At 42.8% G+C, this 16627-nt stretch overlaps 1 protein-coding gene across 7 annotated transcripts in view; it reads left to right on the top strand.

The window, feature by feature from the left end:
* The first annotated feature begins 208 nt into the window (after positions 1-208).
* The window catches only part of SEMA6A (semaphorin 6A), a 114546-nt gene continuing 98127 nt past the window's right edge, over positions 209-16627 (top strand). For 5 of the 7 annotated variants that reach the window (XM_061347076.1, XM_061347075.1, XM_061347073.1 and 2 more), the window contains exon 1: positions 209-799. The gene's annotated coding sequence lies outside the window, so the exon portion shown is untranslated. Of the gene's footprint in view, positions 800-2597; positions 2679-9266; positions 9316-16627 lie in introns of those variants that run through there. The other 2 variants (XM_061347071.1, XM_061347070.1) reach the window with 2 other exon arrangements.

Raw genomic sequence — 16627 nt, 5'->3', positions numbered from 1 at the left:
TGGCGACCCCCACCTCCGCCTCCATCCGCACCGCCGGGGCCCCGCCCCTCACTCGCTAGCTCCGCCCCCCGGGGATGCCGCCCGGCGGGGCGGGGCGGGACGGGACGGCCGGGCACGCGCCCCGCCCGTCTCGGTGAGCGGGGCGGGGAAGAGGGGCGGGGCGCGCCCGCCCGCCTGCCGCGCTCCAGTCCGGGCTTTGTCTCCGCCTCCGCCGGCGAAGCAGCGTCCCTGGGGCAGGGCGGCGAGGCAGGGCAGCGGCGGGACACGGCGGGTTCTCGGTCCGATGCCCGGCAGCGCGAGGCGAGGAGCTACTGCGCCTTCCTGTCGCGGCACGGCGAGTGTCTCCGGCCTCGGAGTTTTCCTGAAGCAGCCGTCACACCGGGAGCACTTTTGGTAGAGAGGGAGCAGGAGGACACCCCGAAATGACTTATCTCCAGAAGAGCGACTGAACGGGACTTACTGGAGTGGAAACATAGTGGAATTTGGGTCTGGAGAGGAGTTGCTAACGCTTTTTCGGGGTTTTTTTTTGTGGTGGTTTTTTTTTTGTCTTCTTTTTTGTTCTCTCTGTGCCCTCCCCTCTTCTCGCCTATCATTGGAAATGAACAAATTGCATTTGCAATTCAGAAAGTAGAAATACTAAATATTCCATCCCCCGGGAATCACACATGTAGTAATGACAAAGGATTGCAAAGGAGAGAGTGGCTTCAGTTTCCCAGAGAGATCCCCTTAAACGGATTACTAAATGGGACACTACATCAGCTAGTTGTCCTGTAGCTGCCTAGATACATGCACCGAAAAGGTACAGTACTCCCCCGTCCGTATCTCTACCTGATGTTTGGGGGTTGCTTGTTAACGGGGGCTCCCGGGCCGCCCAGGCAGGATGGGGAGGAGCGAGGATGGTGTGCGATTTAAGGCTGGCTGCTGCGGTCTGTCTCGACGTTTGCAGCGCCTAGGGAGGAGAAGAGATGCGTGCAAGTGCACGCGCTGCGCTTGCTGTTGCCACTTTCCAGGCAAACCCTGGCTTCGCCTTTCTTTCCTGTTTTGTCCTCTTTTTTCTACCCCCACCCCCTGCCCCCCAACTGGTTAACGCGCTAGCCGTGCTCCCCAGCCCCCTGGCATGGGCTTGCATGCGTGGTGCTCGGCCTTCCCGCCGCCACCCCAGCTCCCAGCCCTGCCCGCAGTGAGCCGGGGGTCGCGCAGCGGCGAGCTGGGCTGCCGCGGGACGCCGCCTGCGGGGCTGGAGCCGGGGCCGCGGCCGCCGCCCGCTCCCCCCGGGGCAGTAGGGCATCGAGTGGGGCTAGGTCGGGGGGGGGGGGTGTCTTTGTTAGAGGGACAATGTGGGCTCTCCGTGCAGAGGCGTAACCCCGCGGTCTCAGCTTCTCCGTGCGGGATGCTTGGGCTGTGGTTCATTTATTTCTTTCTTTTTATATATGTATATATATATATATGTATATTATTTTTTTCCCCAAGGCTGGGGTTGTGTTTTGGGGGAAGTGGCCGGGAACCGAGGAAACTTCTTCCGTGGCGCAGACCCCGGCGCTGCCGCGGGCTTTGTTCGCGATCGTGGGCTGGGGCCGCGGGCTCCCTTCCGCGCCCTCTTCCCGCGGACAAGCGGCCGCTTTTCCTTTCCCTCCGCCCCGGTCCCGGCCGAGGAGGGCTGCCGCCTGCCGTCTCTCAGCCCCGGGAGAAGGGTGGCTGTGGGGCAGGGTTGCTCTCCACCCCTCTCTACCGGGCGCCGCCAGCCTCTCCCCGGCGGGCCGGTGGCTCTGCCAGCCGCTTCTCCCTGGCTGGTGAGCGCAGCCGGGCGGGCGCCTACAATGGGGAAGACCGGACCCTTCAGGGAGGCCCGGCGGGCGGGGCCGCCGTGGGGCAGCCCAGCTCCTTTTCCCTTTGCCCGCGCCCTCGCACCACGGCTCCTTCAGCCCCTCTCGTCCCTGGGGAATCCGGGCGAAAGGACGGAAGAAAGAAAGTTTTTCTAAGGGGGAATAACAGAGGCACCCGAAACAAAGGAGCTCCTGTTCGGCCAGCCCTCCCAGAGGGGCTGCGGGCTGGCAGCGCGGCGCCCCGCATACGTCCCGCCCAGCCGGGGAGCCCCGGGACTGGCTGACGGGACGTGGGGGGCCCGGGAGCGGGGCGCGTTTGGTCAGCTGATGCCGAGGAGGGGACAGAATGGTGTCGGGGTAAAGGATGCTGAGGAGGTCAATAGGTTTGTACGCCCCGTCCCCGTGTAGGCACGGGCAGAGAAGGAAGGCTCCCAGCTGAGAGCAAAACGCGTTGAGTGCCGTGGCTGCGGCTCCACTTGAGCGGCATCCCGCAGCACTCCCTGGGCTGTGCTCCCGCCGGCAGTACGCGGGGAACGCGGAGCTGGGAGGTTGGGGCTCTGAAGAGATCTGGGGCATCGGGTCTCGGGCAGCCCCTAGGGCTGGTGAGGGTCAAAGCTCCTCGCTGACGGGGAGGGCGGCAAAAACTTTGGGTTTCCTGCATCACGCGTGCAGAAAGTACCTGCTTCTTGAGAAGGCTCGGCTGTCCCATCGCCCCTTCCTTCCACCCTTCCCACCCGAGGGAGGCGTTTCTCGGGGGTGGCTCCGGCCGCCGTGGGGGCGGGGGCTGCATCCCGGACAGTTGCAGCGGAGATGCCCTTTTGCCCACCGTCTCCGTCCTGCCCGGCTCTTCCCAGGGTGAGTAGCAAGGCGGTAACTGCTGCGGTTTCTTTAGGCAAATGGCTCTGGCTTTTTCTAACCTTGACCACTTGTTCAGGGGAAAATTCGTTCTCCTTTTCCGCTCCTGAACTAATTGCTGCTTTTGAAGTTTGTAAACATGCGCGCTTGTGCCCGCGCCTGTTCAGCGCGCATCTTTGGTTACTGTAGGCTGAAAATCATTTCGCTAATGGAAGGGCAAGAAGTAAAAGCTTTAGTCGGTTCTGTGATAAACTAAAATATGCTAATTCCTGACTGTAAGGTGAATGCTTGATCTTCCAGAGGAGCATATGCGGCTTGCAGGTGTTGTAAATAACGAAGAGCTGTATGTCCACAACCATTTTCAGTTATGAGGCTCTATGCAGTGTCTTAATATTTGACACAGATTCTGCTAATTTTTATTTAGTCCCGAGCAGTATTAATCATTAAACTAACTCAAACATAGCAGCTAGAGGCATGATTTTCCCACTGTCTTTGCAAAAATTAGTTCAATGACTGCTTTTGGTTTGCATTCATTTAATCTGTCATCCAATAAACTATTCTCATCCAAGTAATCTTTGCTTGGCGGGTAGATCCTTTGCCATCAACATGAGAAAGTCCAGCAGAGTCAGGCTCTTTTAATCACAGAACTCGAGGAGATTTTGAGGAGTCTGTGGCATTTCTCTTAGAGTAAGATTTATGCAGCTGTTATCATGTTCAGGGCTTCCTTTGCTGTTTGTTTTCAGACTAGAAAAGCAAAATGAGCTTGTTCTGATTTTTGTTTGGTTTTTTGGTTGGGTTTTTTTTTTCAGTTTTTGTTTTAAGTGAGACCAATCTAGTGTATTGTGAAGAAATTTGGGTCTGCTCCAGCAAACCCTTTCCTTCATGGAATTGCCTCATACATGATTGAAAGCAAATACTAGTAGCTTCAGTAAAATCAGGAACGTTTGTCACTCTTTAAAAAAAGTACAGTTGCCAAGGCATTTCAGTTTCTAGGGTATAATTTTATCTAAAAAGAACCTGGTTTTAATATGGTAGCTTCTCTTAAAGAATAAGGCAAAGAGAGCTAACTCTCTCTAAAGCCAAACAATTTCCTATGCATAAAAAGGTTGATCTCTGTTCTCCACCATTCTTTACTGGAGAAAATCTCTGGCATTCATGGAAGTTTAGTACAGAATGCCCAGATGAGTCTTCTGTCTGAATGCTAAACGGATTTTAAAATGGTAATACTGTAGAGTGTATGTGCAACATTTACTTTTCATGTATTTTTGAAGCATGGGTGAATACTTTAAGGAAAGATAAATCTCATGGTCACAGATGTTCTATGTATTCCCAATTAGTCTACATTAAAACCACATATTCTTACTTAATGGCAAAACCAACCTTATCAGCTGAACTTACACTACTTGAACCAAAAATAATTGGGCATTAACATCTGGGAGAAACATGACAAGCTAAAGTCTCTAGCTGCTTGAAGTTGAAAGCAAATATTAGCCAGAGCCTCCTCTTAATGTTTGTAAATAGAGGATCAAAGTTATTTGCATTTAAGACTGAAGAAGGATATAGATCGGGCTAAGGATAAGGATTTGTCTTCATTGAATTTTCAAAAAGAAAAAAAAAGGGGGGGGGGGGAAGAAAAGACAGAGATCAAATTAATGACCTGTGATAAATCAGATTAGAAACTGTTTGCATTAAAAAGGAAGTAGGTGATTGTGAACTTGCTTGTGCATGTTTTGTGAAGGGAAGGGGAAATTTGTCATCTTGTTTTGAAGAGCCATACATAAATACACATGAAAGGAGTTCACATGGTTTACAGCAGGGGAGACATAAAATGTTTTAGGATTAAATTGACCTGGGCTAATACATGCTTTACATTCAACTTGTTTGCGAGAATATGTTGTTATACTACCCAAACAACTGTTCTGTGTGTAGTACCTGATTCCCATGCACTATAGCAGAGTGCTGGAAACAAACTACTGGGTAAATTATGGAAAATAACATTCAACTCTGTTAGATGCAGCATATGCTAGAGAAAAGTTGAACTGTACTAAATGAGAAGTACCCCATTTGATACAGATGCTGCAGTATTTTACCTCCTACTGTTCATTTATTGAGGAGGTAAATTTTTAGCCCTTATCTTTCCCAGTCTCATTCTCCCAAGTAAGCTTTGCTTATGCAGTTGAAGCCTTGCTTGCTTAATTTTCTGAGATTAAAGGCTTCAATATTACTCAAAATGGGACTTTTTTTTTTCTCTGATGTTTAGGCCTCAGTCTGAAAATACTGCTCTCTGTTGGGAGTCTTTGTGAGGACCTGAAGCTATTGTGCAAGTATATTTGCTCTAGATCAGTCTTGAATGCTAAGGTCAGACCTAGGTCTGCGTGTCACATCTGACAAATTGTGACAAGCTTTGTCTTGATGGGGCAACAGTAAACTAAGAGGCATAATCAGTGTTTTTTACTGTGACCATTTGAGCACTTTATGCACATTAATTCTGTGTATCAGGAGGGGGTGAGATATATACAGCGATAATTCTGGTAATAGGGTGCAGTCAATAATAGCATGGAGTCTGGCTGCTGATCAGCAGCATACAGCAACCATGAACAGTGTTCAAAGGCAGAAACAAACAGCTGGGGGAAAGCCCGTGCCTGAGCCTGACACCTCTTCATAGGAATATTTTCATAGATATGATAGGGTCTGTGGAGGCAGAGTGGACTTACCCAGTTCAAGTGTAAGCCTGGCAGACTGGAGTTTGCATGTGTTTATTTTCTTTATGTACTGTCTTGTGAGACAGTTAAACCATTACGTATGGTCATGGAAATAACAGAATGTTCACGTTTATACAGTGTTAAGAGATCTTTTAATTGTCCATGGTGAACAGTGCTTTGGCTGTGGGTCTTGATTGCAGCACGGCAATATGGCAGCACAGCTGAAGGGCACTGCTCTAAGATTTAAAGGAAAGAGTGCCACCTACTGTGATATAATTACATACATTACGTGTCCTGTGTGTCTTAGATAGTTCCCAAGCTGCTCGTTTTGCCTATCCTGTTTTAGCAGCTGGAAGATGTGAAAGGATTCAAAATTAAATGTGGTATGGGAACTGAGGGAGAAAACCAGAAGATGTAGGCACCTACAACAGCAGGGTATTCTGGAAGTCTTAGGAGGGGTTCAGTGAAAGACAGGCATAGAGGCATTTGCAGGTTTTGTCACTTTGGACTTATAAAAGCTGCTCACAGTTAACAGTGGTGCCACTGGAAATAGGGAAGGGGATGAAAGAGCTATGCCTTCCCCCGTAAAATAATCATATTCTCAGGTTTTGTGCACCAGATGACCATAAATGAGGCTGCCAGACTTATGCCTTCTGAAATGCAAAGTTCAGCTCCAGCTGCAGTTTGATTTAAAAAGGAACTAGGTGTCACAGGTTTAGGTGTGTTTTTTTTTTTTGAAGAAAACAAACAAAAAATAAGCAAAAAACCCCCCAAACCAAACAGCTTTCAAAGAAGTAGGAAGAAAACAAGAAAAACCCAACATGAATTATCCCATAATTCACTGTAAAACCTCTTGAAGTCAGTCCCAATATAGAACTGTAGTTCTATATAGCCAAAAGGAGGGGTATAGTATGCTCTATGTGAATACAGAGTCATTTTTGTATGAAAGGAATTTTTCCCCAAGCCCCAATGTGCTTGTTTAGTGGCTGAAATAGAGATGTAAAATGAAGTAGATAAACCAGCTATTAACAGAACTGCCAGTTGCTGTATCTCTAGAGTGGAGGCATATGGTAATTCACTACATTCAAGGATGACTTTCCATTAAAAGTATTGTTAATAATAGGCATTTCTATATATTTATACTGGATACTTGAAATTCACATATCGTGGACTACCCCATGCCATTTTTTCCAGGGTTTTTTTTAGCTACTGACAAAACTGCTACTGAGGAACTTTCTGCTGAAATACAGTTTTCCAACATTTATGTGGTGCTGAAGTTAAAGGGGCAGGTGCACTGGATTGCAGCACACAGCATGTGCTGTGCGACATGATAACATGTGTGCTGTCCTTGATATGAGAAGTCTTTGGCTTCTTCTCCCTTGCCCTCCCCAGGTAAAGCTCTGCCTTGACTACAGGGTTATACTCTGTGTGGTACAGGCAAAAGAAGCATTCCTATGCTTTTATGTCCTCTGTAGCCAATTTCCTTTAGTGAAAACATAATGTTTATGAAAGTGGAAAGAAATAAATAATATTTTTATCATGCCCCTTCAACTTAGTCTGAGACCATCTAGTGGATGGAAGACTATAATACTAGTATTTTTACTGGTGATAATAGCATAAGTTTGATTATGCACTTAAAAAAAAAAAAGGTATTCCTAACACTCATCAATTTTGCAATGACCCTGACAGAATCACAAGGCTTTCTAGTAATGAAAATGTGTGGAGTGTATAATAGATATGGTCGGGTGTTCCAGTTCAGTGGATGGAAAAAGTACTCTCTTATGAATCCCACACACAATGGGAAAAGCTGTGTCCAAATATATTCCTGACTGGAGGAAACATTATTTCTATTTTCTTATCTCCATCTGCTCAACTTCACTCAGATGTTCTATATATTGAGTATTCCTGTGTATGGCTTTGATAATCAGATGGGAAATTTGCAGTGTTGGTTCCTTCACCATTGTTCATGAACATTTATCCATTACTCGCACTTGAGGCAGCTGTTCATTGAAATGTTAATGAGAATTTGAAGTTTATAGTTCTGTAGTTTTTGAGGTTTTTAAGCAGGAAAAAAAATATGCTGTTTTGTTGATGCCATTCAAAATCTACTTTTTATTGGTAGACTGAGATGGATTCTATGCTAATTCCTCCTGCATTCCTGAATTATGGCCTAGCTAGGCACTGTCGCTGGGATCTTCATCTATTAATCATGGTAGCTGCTTTCTTATTCGGTTGCCATAGTTTCAGTGCCTCACATAGTGTTGGGGTGCCTTGGGAAAGGCTTAAGATATACTTGGACTTGCAAGCCTTGCAGTTATTTTGGCAGTAGAAGATCTCTAAAGGAAAACAGCATCCAACATTATTCAGAGTTGGATTAAAAGAGGAAACTTCTGGATATGTCTCTCTGGACCTTGTTATGTGAACATCTAGCTGATATTTACTCCCAAGATTTGCTTTTTGTTTTGCCTTGCTGGTAAAATGGTACACTTCAGAGACTAATGGCTACCTTTATCCATTGCAAGAGCAAAAGAGGCTTTTCATTAGTTCTGCTGATAAATGCTTGGGTAAATTAGGGCATTTAGGGTTTCCTAAGCAGTCCAGGTAATTTGTTTTACTGCATGACATCATGTTTGAGACTGAGTTAATGTTTATTGTTACCTTAAATTTAATAAAATGACAATAAGTACCCTTTTGTTAGCTGCAGAGCAGGTTGAATTGCAAAGGAGAGAAGAGGAAATAAACTTCTTTCAGACAGAACTAGTGCTCTTTCAGCATTGTGTTGGCACTGGTGGTTTGGTTTTTTGTTTGTTTGTTTTTTTGGTTTTTTTTTTTTTTTTACAATGTTTCAATATCTGTCCACAACTTCAGCATCAAAACATGAATACTTTGAGAAATGCGGAGCTGTGAGTAGTCAGAAATAGCTTTTTGACAAACGGGAAAGTAGGAAAGTAGTAAATAGATCTAACAGAAAAGTAGCTAGGAGACCAACTGGTAAATGTAGTGCTGAATATTGTTTTGTCAGTTATGCATAATATAAAATAATGCACAAACAGTTTTCACTAAGCAAATCATGCTTCCCTTTTTCTTTTCCCATTGAGAAAAAAAAAATTAATTACTTCTGTGTGATCACGACTAAGGCCTATGTTTTACCAGATACTTCAATCCCATTTATTTTTGCACTTTCCAGTGTCTCCAGAATAACACAATTTCCCTCCAGTTCTAATAAAGTAATTTGGTTCTTGCACAGATAAGGTTGATACGTATCTTCTGCTTGAAAAAAAAAAAAAAAAATAAGAGCCTCGAATATTCACATCAAGTAAATAATCATATTAAAATCTGTGCAGTTTAGATGAAAGAATTCAGCATAATTGGAACTAATCTGGAAAATTGGACATTTTTTTTACTTTGGTTAGTTTGCATTCAGAGATGAGTTTTAAAGCTTCACCTTGAGACTTCACTACCCAATCTTGTGGTCATTTTTTCAAGTGAGATCGACAAGCAGATTGAGAACACGTGCGTGTTATTTGTAATCACCCTCAGGAGTCCTACCAACTGAACAAATTGAAGTCTAAAAACTTCGCATCAATTTTGAAGATTACAAAGCTCTGTTTGCTGGTAGATGCACAGAAAATCTGTGTTTGTAATTTTATACTCTCACATAGTATGGAAGTTTTTGTTTTATAGTCTGGCTTTTGTGTACTCTGTTACATATGCATATTTACATGAAGTTAATCCTAGCCTTTTTTCATGTTAAACTCACAGTGTGCATGTATCTAGCAGGTTGGCGGTCTGATGTAACAAAATAATATGCCCTGGTCATTTTGTAGAGGTACACATTCTGTTGTGTTTTTCTTCTCGGAATTTGTTTTATGCTGTTTAGTTGCAGGTTAGGTATAGAATAACAGTATAGAAATTAATTTAAGCAGTTCTGTAAGGTATGCTTGCGCTTCTTTAACGTTATTTTTATTGCTTATTATTTAATTCTGTACTTCCAAGAAACAGAGAAGAGAGTGATAAGTGATTGTAGTCAGTATAGACACCCAGTCTTGTTTCTGATGGAGAGTAAAGAAGGGTTTCTACTGAACACCTCAGCAACAAGCCCTTACTCCATTTCGGTATATTTTTTTCAGTTCATTTATCTTTGATCATAGAAATTCTTCTGCATCCCTAAGCAGCTGAATTCAAGCATCAAAGGTACTAAACTCATCAAGGAAAGAAAATGACAATTTCTGGGAAAGTAGTTGCTGTATTTGTGTCTTTTTAGCAAAGTTAGGGATTTTGCTTCACAAATCTTGCACATGTTGCATAGCATCTTACTGCCTGAATATTCCTTGGAGGCTAAAGCTTGGCTTTGTCTTCATGCTCACAAAGGGACCTCAGAGACAGGAAAGTTGTCCTCTCTTCAGCCTCAGAGCTCCCTGCTGCCTGGAGCCGGTCCTCAGCTCTGGGCAGAGTACACCCCTGCCCACTGGTCCTTTGGAGTGGGTGGATGGGAAGGAAGGACACGAGGGCAGCAGGAGCCCTGGCCGCATGCCTGGGTCTGCCTGGGAAATGCTGTGGTTGCCACTGACACAGGCTGAGAGGATACTACTGCATCCTGCCCCAAAACAACAGAACAAGGAAAGAGATGTGCCGTCTGGAGCTGCCTTTATGTCACTTGCTCTCAATGCATCATACAGCCTGCTGTCTGTTGCTTGATGGCAAAATAGAGGTTGAGTCCCACCGGTTTATCTTTCTTGAGTAGTACTGTACACCATGAGCATGGTTAAATACAGCCTGCTGTTTGATTCAAAATGCCTTTTTTATTATATCAGTATCACAGGCTGTTTAACTGTAGTCTTGAACCTCCAGTCATAATCAGTACAGCATAGTACTGGCTTTTCATCTTACCTGTCTAATCAAGGAACACCATCATGCATTAAAACCAACTTTTGAATTTAGTTTTCTGTATGAACAGTGTTTGGTACTATGTGTATAAACTTCTAATAGCATTCAACCCTTTCTAATTCTGAGCCATTTGTACTTATTAATTAGAAATGCACAGCTTTTGCAATTACAACTCACTGATCCTAGCCATGTTAATCAGGAATTACTGCAGTTAAATTGATCTTTTAAATTTGCTATAGTCTGTTATAGGAGGGTGATTAGATGAAATATTTTTTAAGAACTGTGTCCATGCAAATCTCTGAATTGTTCGTATCATTTGCATTTTGCAGAAACATGTTGTGTATAAAATTTTTTCTTTTTTTTTTTTGTTTGCTTGTTTGTTTGTTCTTGGAAAGGAATTAAAGATGGAAGTTTTCAACTTTTGTGAAAAAGTTAGAAGGAAAACTTTTTTGTAGTGATTCTTTTGAAAGCTTTTTTCTCACCTAGGGAAATTATTGTTGAATTTGAATAGGAATTTTTTAGTTTGTGAGGTTTTTTAAGAAGGAATTAAGAACTGAATCCTTGAAGAGCTGTTGTGGGAAGAGGAAAGATTTTTGCATGAGCTGCTACACTTTTTCATTATTATCTGCAAGGTGTTTCCTTTTAATTCTGTTGTAGGGAAGTTCAGCATGTTCAGATACACTGATTAATTCCGTCACGAGATGTGTATATTGTAGGGTGGTGTTGTCTTTTTTGCTTTATCCTGTTTTAAGTGTAAGACCTGTAGATACTGCCAGAACACTTCCTTTCCCAAGATTAAAAAAAAAAAAAAAAAAAAAAAAAAATCCTGTTCTTGTTCAACAGCATGTATAGTCCAAAAGGCAGATTTAGCCAACCTGGAGCTAATAGTCTGAAGGTGTGAGATGAAGGCTGGTGACCAACTGGCTGACTGAGAATAATGCAGTTTTGATTTGTTGGGACATTTTTCTTGGAATGCTACATACATGTGTTAAAGTATCTATCAGAGAAAACACAGAAAATAAAATGTGAAGTGTGGCATAGAGTAACATCTCTAACATACAAATTCTGATTCCTTTCCAGTGCACCCTTTACATTTCTGACCAGTTGTTTTTGTTTGTGTTCATCCATGCTTGTTCAGCTCTCTTGTAGCAGCTGAAATCGTGGAGGTAATGTCATTTGCAAAAATCAAAGAAGCTGAAGAGCACCCAATTCAGCCAGGCTCTTTCTGGTAACATGTTGGTGCAACTGAATGATGGTGGCCTGCTGCAGAAGGGTAGACTGTACAATGACTGCTAATATTGAAGAAGGGGTCTGTAAGAATGCTTGCATTGATGTACCTTGAATAGCAAATCAGTTCTTTAGACTTCCCCTCTTCCCCCCCAAATGGTCAGTAATCTGCTTTAGTTTCAAATGGATGAAAGAATTCTTTGTTGTCACAGTCAAAGAACTTAAAGAACTTTTCAAAACATGGAGCACCTTCATGGATGCTTACACCACTGGTTTTATGGAAGGACTAATCCTGACCTCCTCCTTTGTCCCAGGCTCCCAAGATCCAAATGCCTGTATACCCAGCTGTAAACCTTTACTGAAACAGCTTGCCTTATCTCACGTGAGCATGTCATCAGAACCAATTACATTGCTCACATAGATAAGTGCAGAGGAGCTGGACCTCATCATAAAAATATGGATTAAAAGCAGAATCTGACATTTGATCTGTTAACATCAAACAGAAAAATGAGGACACAGTTTTGCTTGAGATTGCAGGTCCATATTCATTTCATCAGACATGGGATTTGTCTAGAAAAGCTAATTACTAAACAAGCTTTTGTTTGTGTTGGTGGCAAACCTTGCTGACTTCAGTAGGCGTCATTAATTACTGAAACTTAAAAATTTTGGAGGAAAATAATTCATAAGCAAATGAATATCAGAACCGTCACGAAGGCATCATACCATAATAGTATCTGTACACTGAACTGACATTTTAGCTTCAAAGAGTCTAGTAGTGGAAAATTTTCAACAGTAAACCATCAGAGAATGTGTTAGCGGATAGGCTGGAGTGCTAGTTCGCAGCTGTGCTGCCTACTTCTAGACAATCATCGTATGACAGCCTGCTCTAACTACCCACGTTTAAAAGCAGGGTTGTGTAAGAACGAGCACAACACATTTACCAAAATACATTTACAGGGGGAGGGCCTTAACAATTTCAATGGGTGGAATTTACTGAGAGAGAGCCCACTGCATTTATATCGGATTGCATGTCAATCTGCTGAAAATGGAAATTCTGAATGAAGTGGATATTTGTCAGTCTGGAAAGAGGGCAAGGTAACTTTGTCTGCTGTTACATAGTGGCCTTAGAAGTTGCTACAGATTTCAAGACAGAGAATTTACACCTTTTCACACAGTTTCTAAGTGCAAGGGTACAGCTATAACTAACAGCATAATGTCTAGAGAGACAGAAAAGGAGCTTGGTCACATATTTTTTTATGCTGAAAGTGAGAAATGCGTTTTTTAAAGTTTTACAGCAGCCTGTTCAACTAGGCAATTTACACTGTAAAAAATAACAGGAAAATGCACTGTGCTTTTTCCTTCGCATGTAGCCTGCCCTCTTGTGTTTCAAAATCTCAGTGCAGATGCTTCAGGCATCCAGATGATAATGAAGGGTAGTGGAAAACATGGAACAAAACCAAAAAATGATGGACACAAGCCATGCTCCTCAAAGGCACTGATTTTGTCTGTGTGTGTGTGTTGTCTTGCTGTTTGCAGTATAAGAAGCAATATAGTTTTCAGCTTTCTTACACAGAGACATAGACATTAGAAAGTGGGTTAGCCAAACTGATGTGCAGAAAAGCTCTAGGAGTGAATTCACAGTGACGGGTAAAGGCCATAATGCATATGATTAAAGTGAGACATGCTGCCTACACAAGGAATTGCTAACAAGATTCTTTCACAGCTTTCATGTCTCAGCCTTGCTTTTACAGAAAATATATTCATGTTTAGTTTCAGTGCTTGCACCGTTTTTGCTCAGCCTTACAGGATAGGTGTACAAGTGCCTCCAGCTGAACACATTTCAGAATGTGCACTGAGTAGAAATGGTGGTTCTGCATATTAGCAAAACGGAGTCCCAGATCAACATTTTCTTGGTCTGTCTCGGGATCCTGTTCTCTTTACTGCTTAGTTCTTCAGTAATCATGGGGAAGAGAGACTAAAAGCACAGTTTAAGTTGAGGCAAATTAGTTGGATTTTAGAGAGAGAAGGGAAGATAGAAAAAGATTCCATGTCCCTTAAACAGTGTTGTTAATTTTTTCTCCTGCTCAAACAGGAGGGTAGAAATTGCTTCAAGCTATTAAATAGTTTCTGGCAGTAGTTGTAGCAAATTTGCTTGCTTGTATGAAGGATATTTTCTGTAGCTCAAAAGGTATTTAAATACCTCTTAAAGAACTTCCAGAATTTAGAACTGTATAGATATTTTGCAAGATGTAGAAAAATATACTGCAGCAGCTGTATGTTGCCCCAGTGTTTGGAAGAATAAAGAAATAGTAATTCAAATAATTCTTTGTTTTAAAAGTGACTTAGAAATCAGCTAGAAATGGGCTTGACCCACAAAACTAAGGCAATTTAAATTTTTTGCTTTTTTTTTTTAACTGAAATGCTATTTTAAAGAAATAGTGTGCATTCATATTTTGATTTTGCCTCACATGAGTTCCATGTGAACTCAGTGCATATTTTAAACCATTTCTTTTGTGTTTTGCTTGAGACAGAGCACCTTTCAGCCTTCATTTTCTTAGCAATAGTCATATTATGGATCCAGAACAGGCAAAATGCAGGTTCTGGAAGTCGTTCTTTCAGCCATCCAAGCCCAAGAACTTGCAGGGGTTAGCATAATTTAGGTTTATTGGTTGGTTGTTTTTTTTTACTTCAAAGCAGGATACCCAGGGAGAGAGGTTTTTATGTTTTGGAGTCATTCTGCTCCCACTCCTGCTGATCTTGGGACACCCACACAGGCTAAGAAATCAGCAGAAGGGCACAGCTGCTGATCAAGATGCCTATGCTCATGTGCTTTAAATTCATGCCTTCCCTAAATCTGTTTTGTCCCGGTACAGTGGACTCCTAAGTGGTGAAGACCTTTCTGAAAAGGTGGCATGTTTGTGTTTGCACCCTGCAATTATTGTGTGGAAAGATGCTTGCTTCTGACCCTAGTTCACACCTTTGCCCTCTTCTCAATCTACACCTCAGACTTAAATGTGCAAGCCTGCAGATGGTTTTAGACAGATCCTTGGGTAGAAAGCTGCTGTTGAGCAGCTGACATTGTGTGTAGAAGAAAGGTGATGCATTCATAAAGAAAGCATTCGGTTCTTCAGTCGCATCTGATCAGGTCTCACTTTCAAAAAATAGTGAGTTGCTTGTGTTTAAAATATCTAGAGACACAACTCAAATGCATGCGAAAGTAAGTTACATGTGCCAAAAGAATTATGAGGTGCCACTAAGTGACAAGGTAGCTCATACTAACAAGACTGATCATCTTTGAAGAAACAGGTGGGATACTCCACAGAATCACAGAATAGTTGGGGTTGGAAAGAACTTTAAGATCATCTAGTTCCAAACTGTGCCACCCAAGGCTCTGTCCAGCCTGGCCTTGAACACTGCCAGGGATGGAACATTCACAGCTTCCCTGGGCAACCCATTCCAGTGCCTCATCGCCCTCACAGTAAAGAACTTCTTCCTCATATCCAATCTAAACTTCCCCTGTTTAAGTTTTAACCTGTTACCCCTTGTCCTGTCACTGCAGTCCCTAAAATATTATGTCACACTCTCATGATGAACCTGTGATCTCCTGGGAACATACACAGTATTTCCATTGACAACAGCAGGTGTGAAACAAGGACACTATCTTTGGCTATGGTTGTGTCTCAGAAAACACTAGGATGGCTTAAAGTCACTGCTATCATTCTCTGCTTTAACTCCATTGCAACTTTATGTGATAGCATGAGATATAAAAAGAGATTAAATGGGAAATTAAGGACAAAATGTCACCCTTAAGTGCAACAAAAATCCTCACTTTTTATTGGTTTAAACTTTCTTGAACCAAGTACTTCATGCCTAATCTGTATTTTCAGCATTAACTCAGCAGGCAAAAGATAGGAAGCTGTGTTGGCCTGCTGAAGGATACATTGAGGAAGAACAAGTAGCAGAGAATTTATCTGTCTTTGAAGTGTTAAAAATATTTGGAAAAGTTTATATGTCAGGTTAATGCCTGCTCTGCGAGCTTGTGAGAGGTGAGAGAGATTGCAAGAAAGCTATTCAAAGTTTGCAGAATTTGGGTTGGTTGTTGGCGTTTTATTTCCCCCATAGCAAACCCAGTAAGATGGTCTGTGTTGATGTATTGCTTTATCTTGACCGCATTTTTTTTTTGCTACAGCTTCATTCAAAATACTTTAATCAAGAGAAAAATGTTTGGTTTTGATAGGTGCTTCTCAGTTAATAAAGTTGAATTTATGGAGGCATATCAGTGCTTTTGGTATGTGTAATCTCTCAAAAACATTATCTTTCAAAAGACAGTATCATGACTAAGTCCAGAAGAAACCCATAAATCCTGAAATTATGAGTGGGTACAGCTGTGGTACCATACCGCTCTTGCTGGATCCCAGCTACCCCCAGAAGTGGTGGGGCAAACACAGACACATAGAGTAACTTCTAAGGAAAAAATGGTTATAGGGAGCAAGGAAAGCAGCTGTAAGGTCAAGGCTGAGGGATGGAAGGTTTCTACAAACACAGGGATTAAGGTAATAACTGTAGATATATAGCCATACTAGTACAGAGGGATAGCCAAAGTGCCAAGGTATAAGAGGGGAGGGCAAGATGAAAGTGCTGTATTTCATTGCTCTCTCTACCTTACAAATCAGCAGTATGCTGTGGGACAATTTCTTTCTGATAAGCTGTCACCATCTAAACTATATAGAAAGTTTGGAGTGAAAAAAACCCAGATGGCACATGGAAAATGCAAGTGACATCGTTCATCTCTTTGCCGGATTTCTTTACCCTTCACACAGAATTTGGTAGGTGGGGGAGAGAAAAAACCCAGATGGGACTCTCCTCCATCCCCACACCCTCCTTCCTGCCCTGGGGGATCTCACGAGACTCCTTCAGTTCCTCTCACAAACTATTGGTAGAGAAAAGAAGGTTTTCCATCATTGCTGAGCATTTCGAGTCACTGGCTCAGAAAGGTGTTTTTCTTGTGCAGAAGAGAGATTGACACATAGCAGTGCAGGGAGAAAAGGCACTGAAAGAAGTACAGTAAGCAATTTTGTTGTAATAAATCTTGGGCGAATTGGTGGAAGGAGGCTTTACAATATGTGCATTTTG

Source organism: Neopsephotus bourkii, unplaced genomic scaffold, assembly GCF_033783945.1.
Source record: "Neopsephotus bourkii isolate Nb327-2 ecotype Australia unplaced genomic scaffold, CSIRO-AGI_Nbou_v1 NB_286, whole genome shotgun sequence".
Classification (NCBI taxonomy): Eukaryota; Metazoa; Chordata; class Aves; order Psittaciformes; family Psittacidae; genus Neopsephotus; species Neopsephotus bourkii.
Note: the sequence above shows the minus strand (reverse complement) of the source record. Positions and strands in the feature narration are given on the sequence as shown.